The sequence below is a fragment of the Myxine glutinosa genome, chromosome 11 (assembly GCF_964187855.1).
Source record: "Myxine glutinosa chromosome 11, kmMyxGlut1.1, whole genome shotgun sequence".
NCBI lineage: Eukaryota > Metazoa > Chordata > Myxini > Myxiniformes > Myxinidae > Myxine > Myxine glutinosa.
The window spans coordinates 39340887-39347695 of record NC_136271.1 but is presented as its reverse complement, the minus strand read 5'-3'; positions in this window follow the sequence as shown (position 1 = coordinate 39347695).

Sequence of the window (6809 nt, the reverse complement as noted above, 5' to 3'; positions counted from 1 at the left end):
AAATGATTGTTACTTGCAAAATTGAAGATTTTTTTCAAGTAAATTAGTTGGTCTTGTGCGTTATTCTGTCTCTGTCTGTCTGTCTGTCTGTTTGTTTGTCTGTCTGTATATCTCTGTCTGTCAATCAACTACAGGTCACAATTTGAAAACTATCTTCATGAAACTTCACCACATGGTAGAGTTAGTCATAAAGAAGAAGCCTATTGGTTTTGAGGTCAAAGGTCATCTTGAGGTCAAATTTCTAAAATTGTGATTTTTCATCTGATTGACTTGAAAGTTCAACAGCATTTGCATATCAAGTCACAAATTGGGGAAAACAGCTATTTCAAGGTCAAAGGTCAACTGTGAAAGTTGTAAAATTATCATTTTTCAACTGATTGGCTGGAAAGTTGAACAGCATTTGCATATCGAGTCACAAATTGGGAAACCAACTAGTTTGAGGTCAACGGTCAACACATGGTTAAACTTCTAAAATCGGCAATTCTCATGTAAAAAAAAGAAGAAGTCATTTTTCGTCCGATTAACTTGAGAATCAAACAGCTACTACATAGTGCATCGCTGAATTTGGAAAGCAACTACTTTTGAGTTCAAAAGGTCAAAGGTCAACTCATGGTCAAACTTCTAAAATCATCAAATTTCATCCGAAATAATCAATTTCCATCGATTGAACCGAGTTTTGATTAAGAACGTCAATTTAAAATGGACAATTTGATGTATCCATGGCAACGTTTTTTTTGTGCGGTGGGGGGGGGGGGGGGGGGGAGGGGGATGGATTTTGCAAGTATCGTGCTCTGCGTGACGTCTTTCTTGTTTGCTCGTTTGTGACCTTGCTCCTTTCAGCTCCCAAGTTTAATAGGTTAATCACGACAAAACTTTCTACGATCGACCTAAAGATGAGTTTCAAACAGTCATGAGAAGGTCATTCACTTGCATGGATTGGAAATATTAGCTGGTGGAATGGTGCAAGGTTGCCGAGGTTACCAGCTCCACCCACTGCAATATCATCTCACTGAATATTTATGCTGAATTCCCGTTTCAACCAATACACACTCCAAAAAAAATTGCTCATTTCATGTGAGGCATCTACGAACAATGTGTGTTTGTAACCCCAAATCCCAAAAGTGAAAGATATTCTTGGCACCTCTGTTGGTGGGGCAAAGTTTAGGATGGAATGACTGCTCTGGAAAAAGAGGCAGCCAGGGACGGGTGGCCATTGAAGGCCTCAGTTCATGGCGGCGGCTGGCACTACGCAGTGAGGCCAGGTCACCTCTTTACGGTGGCATGACTTCGGTGGAGAGTTCAGTGAGGGCGAAACGTTTTGAAGCGGAGACCTCGAAGGTCAGTGAGAATAAAAGCCAAGGGGGACCTCGGAGTGTGGATCGTTCCATACTTCACCACCCTCGTGCCTGTACGTTGGTTGCTACCTTTATTGGGGCGTCTAGTTGTGCTGACCGTTCTGTCTTCCATCACCCTTGTGTCGGCCATTTGACTGCTGTCTTGAGGCATCACATTGGGAGTGAACTTCGCGACTCTGAATAGGAATTAATGCCAACATAGGTTTCTTGTTCATGGGAGAAGAAGGCCCGTTGGCCTGCTCTGGTTTGTTTCCCCTTTTTCTTTTTTTTCCTCTTTCTGCATATTTATATATACACAAAGAATTAAGTTAAGCACCCCCCCCGTTTTTTTACAACCTCGCACATTACAAGTTTGTTGTCGTCAAAACAGTGTAATATACCCATGATATTGCTATATTTTCTGGAGAAGTGATATTATGGTCACATAAAAACATAACAATCATGCCGTTTTCAATATTTTATTCTGAATAATTTAAGGTGAAATTTTTTGGGAATTTTAGGCATATTTTCACCTCAATTTAAGTATGGAGCTATAGGTCCATCACGGACAGTGTGGATGACGTTTATGTTTTCTAACGTACAGTCATTGTTCTGAGAAGACCTCTAGCGATCTTTGCGTCAATAACGTGTGTAGGACCCACGTGATCGGATCACTGACTCAACCCTACGTCTCATAGACCCTGTAAGCCGTCGTATGCGTTGCTGTGGCAGGTTGTTCCATTCCCGATGTAATGCACGTTCCAATTCATCCAGATTGGCTATTGGAGGGACCATCTTCGCAATTTGTCGTCCCAACATGTCCCAAACGTGCTCGAGGGGGTTCAACCTGCCCACAGCAACGCATACGACGGCTTACAGGGTCTATGAGACGTAGGGTTGAGTCAGTGATCCGATCACGTGGGTCCTACACACGTTATTGACGCAAAGATCGCTAGAGGTCTTCTCAGAACAATGACTGTACGTTAGAAAACATAAACGTCATCCACACTGTCCGTGATGGACCTATAGCTCCATACTTAAATTGAGGTGAAAATATGCCTAAAATTCCAAAAAATTTCACCTTAAATTATTCAGAATAAAATATTGAAAACGGCATGATTGTTATGTTTTTATGTGACCATAATATCACTTCTCCAGAAAATATAGCAATATCATGGGTATATTACACTGTTTTGACGACAACAAACTTGTAATGTGCGAGGTTGTAAAAAAACGGGGGGGGGGGGGGGTGCTTAACTTAATTCTTTGTGTATAGTTCATTTTGTTTCCCTCGCAGGAGGAGAGGGTATTGCATTTGGGTCTGTTTGTCCGCATAGAATAAATATGATTTTCTCGGCAACCATTGGTCGGATTGACAGGAAATTTCCACCATAGGTGAAACTCCACCTGTATAATTTTTTAAATGATAATTATGACGTCATAGGTCAAACTAGTAAAAAAAATAGTGCAAAACTTCATCCGATCAAGATGAAATTTATTGAGCTGAATAAATCATGTAGGGATAAATTGGTGGAGAAAAAAAAAATAACGATGACGTCATAGATCACGTGGTTCGGCCGCCATGTTGGAAAAACCGAAAAACTTTGCACCTCTATCTCTGAAAGTGCTGTATAGAAAAAATTGACATGGCTCATTGTAAAGAGCTCTCCATGAGGAATAAAATATGTTGATGTCATAGGTGCCTCCATTATGACGTCATAATTCAACAAGTACAAAACTTCATCCGATCAAGAAGAAATTTATTGAGTCATGTAGGCATAAATTGGTGGAGAAAAAAGAAATGATTACGTCATCGGTCACGTCGTTCGGCCACCATATTAGTTTTTAACACAAAAGCCTTAAAAACCACTGACAACACATCTTGGCGAGGGTCTGCAATCTCTGATTGCTCTTTCTTGTTGTATATGATATTTAAAGCAGTGTTTGACCCACACACCCCATACTTTGCTCTAGATTTTGCTTGTCATAACAGACCCCCTTCACAGCAATTTAGACCCTTTTAAGACCCACAGACCTTCGTTGACCGTTTAGGCTATATATATTGTTGTGGTTTTGCGAATAAAGGATGACCCCCCTCGTAGGTAGTTGCACCACAACATGTAGCCTCGCTTTAGTTCAGTTATTTCTTATTAAATGTAAGCGTAGTCTCCTTTCCTGTGTTAGTATGCGTTGAGCAGGCCAGTAAGTTAGGTGTTCTTTGGGCTCGAATGCCATGTGCTAGGCCTGGAACAAGTCTGGCAGGCCGAAGGGAGGAGCTGCAAGGGAGTGGCCGGTAAGCGGTGAGCAGCCAATCGGAGCTCAAGGGGAGTGGCTAACAATGGCAGCGAGAGGAGGGGCTTGGAACATTCGGGTAGGACCGGGGAGGCGCGATATAAGACCCTACCCCAAGCCTCCCCGCGCCCGTCGCCAGTCGCCAGTCGCCCAGCCCCTCAGCCTACGAGTGCAGCAGTGACCAAGTCCCAGTGAGAAAGAGACGTTGTGGTCACGAGTGAAGTCAGGCAGTTACTTGTCATAGCCCTCTCTGTGCACGAACACTCCCTGTGCCCTGCACTCTGCGGCTGTGAATAACGCGCTCATGAGGATGATCCATTCCGGGGCCACAGACGCACGGTCTCCCTGCCTGCGCTCCCAGCACACGTGCCGCGAACATCCAAGGGCCACGCCCGGTGAGCTGTCCGGAAGTGAACGGCGCGTTTGGAGCGCGAACTTGTCCTTCTTTCTTTTCCCTGCGTGAGTGAGTGGGCCCTTGTCCAGGGATTAAGTAAGATTGACTAAGTGCCTGCTCTGTGCCTCTTCGCCCTGTATAACTGTAAATAAACCTGTGTTCTTCCTTCTATTTGATCGTTCCAGTCATTTCACTATTGGCGTAGCATCGCACGAATAAAACTGCTCAATCGGGTTCAATAAAAGTAACGGCACAAGTCACGTGACATGCAAACCGCTCGGAGTATCCGATTAGTGTGGCTTGTGTGAGGTCCAGTCCCCGTTCTCGTGGCGGCGTGGGTACCGAAGGTACGTGTGGATTCGACCCGATACCCATCCGCATGCCCACTACGGGAGTGGCGACTCGGCCTCGTGGACTCGAAGGCCCCAGGGGGAAAAGGGAATAACCCCCCCCCCCCGCCCCTCTGTACGTCGACGGGCTTCGAGAGATCCGCAACAAATTGGTGTCCGGGAGTGGGGATAATTGGACTTAGAGTGTGCTTCACGCACTCAAACAAAATTACGAGTGGATGAAATTTAGTCTTAAAAACAAATTTATATTCGTACGATGGCTGGCCAAGACGGTCAAATGCCGGTGGGAATAATAGACGAGGAAGAACTAATGGCCCAGGACCGGCAGTAACAGTTGATAGAGGATGAAATTGAAGAGGGTGCGGCAGTAGAGAAAGAAAATGGCGGCACCTCGCGCGTGGGCGGCGAGAGCCGAGCCCGCGGCGCCAATGGATATGGGCCTTTTTATGGTGCAACTCAGGGCATATATGGGTGAAGAAATGAATAAAATTAAGGAAACATTGGACACCCAGGGGGACAAATCAAGAAGGGAAATGAAAGAATTGGGGACAAATCCACCCGAGAAATGAAGGAAATGAAAGATGGTTTAAATGGGTTGGAAAACAAAATGGTTGGTCAAATGGAAAAATTGGGGGACGAAATAAAAGAATCCAGGTGTGAAAGGGAAAAGATGAGCACAGCGTCAAAGAAAGAAATGAAAAAAATGGGGGAGGACATTGGGCGCAAGTTGAGCGAGGAAGTCGCAGTGGTATGCGACGAGGAGGAGCGCGTAGAGAGAGAGTTGAGGCAGAGTACAGTTAAATTACAAGGGGGTATAGAGGAACTGACTCGGGAGGTAGAGAAATTAACAGTAAGACAGCAGGAATTAAGGGAGCAAGTGGGAAAGAATACTGACGTGATAGGGGGGCTGAAAGCAGCACAAAAAGAAATGAAGAGGGAACTGATAGCGACAAAGAAGGAATGTCAAATGGTGCACGAGAGACTGACAAAGAGGATAGGCGAAGTGGTAGAGACGTTGGGAACGAGGGAACCAGAGATCAGGACCCATGTAGAGACGACCAGGGTAGTCTTAGACGGGGAGATTGCGGGGGCACACAGGGAGATAGAAGGGGTGAAACAGAAGTTGGAGGAAGTAGAAGAGGGGATGAGTGAAATTAAGAAGAGATGGAGGGAGACCAAAAATGAAATAAAGGAGGAGGTGATGGAATATGTACAAGGTCTGTGTTCACATCGTGATGAGGTGCTTGCTGACCAAATAAAAAGTTTGCAGGTGCTGGAGGAGAAGCGTGGAGGAAGAAGCCCCGAGGTGAGTGGTGATGATGGCGGAAATGTGTTTGGTGTAAGGGGAAGTTCGACGAGCTTGGGGGTCAGAATAGACCTGGGCGTTCGTGAAAGGCCCATGGCGAGGTGTGCGACTGTTACGGAATGCGTGGAGAAAGAGTGTGTGCTGGGGTGTGCAATAATGGGGTGTCTGAAAGGTGTGTGTGCGCCTGGGTGTGCGAGCATGGAGTGGGTATCGGGTTGTGATGAGGCGGCCAAGGCATCGACACCGACCGGGGTAGTCCTTAGTGGGACGGGTAACACACGTGAGCCCCCAAGAGGTAGTGCACTATGGGGACCCGAACGGTTCAGCCCCGCATCAACCCCGCGGGGAGCCGGCGTACGGGGTCAACGAACGTCGAGCGGCCCATAAAGTGCCGCTTGCGCCATACGACTGCAAAAGCGATTTGAGGGCATACCTGGTGCAGTTCGACCACGTGTGTAGGGATAACGGTTGGGGGCCGGTCGAAGGTGGGATACACCTCGTGGCAGCACTGCACGGCGCGACGGCGGAGGTCCTGACTGCCTTACCACCGGGTGCTATCATCCTGTCGGACCTCCGTTCGGCGCTAATTAATCGATTCGGCGGTGGAACAGCAGAGCGAGCTTGTTAAAGCTCAGCTTGCGGTACGAAAAAGAAAACCCCAGGAGACCATCGGGGAATTGGTATACGACATTCGCCGCACAGTGTGGATAGCACACGCGGACATGGCCGCGACCTCCCAAGAGAGCTTGGCGCTGGACCATTTTATCCAGGCCTTTTCGGACCCCGAGCTTCGGCAACAGCTCGCCATGTGGCGCCCGCAGACCGTGAGCCAGGCGGCCGACGCTGCGGCCCATTGGGAGGCAGCGAGGCCCCTGGCCCGGGGGAGCGAGCGCCACACAGTGGCGGTGAGACAGGTAGGGCCCGTGGTTAGTGGCGGGCCCCTGAGCGGGTCCGCCCCTGAAAGGGGCCCGGACCTGGAGAACATGGTCCTGAAGGCTGGTGGACCAGCGGCTAGCGGGATCTGGACCATGGCAGGTGGCTCCAGCGGTGGCACGCGGTGGGCCACTATCAAATGCCCTAATTCGGGACTACAGGGGGGGAAATTTGGAATTTCGGAGGCACACACCTTACCA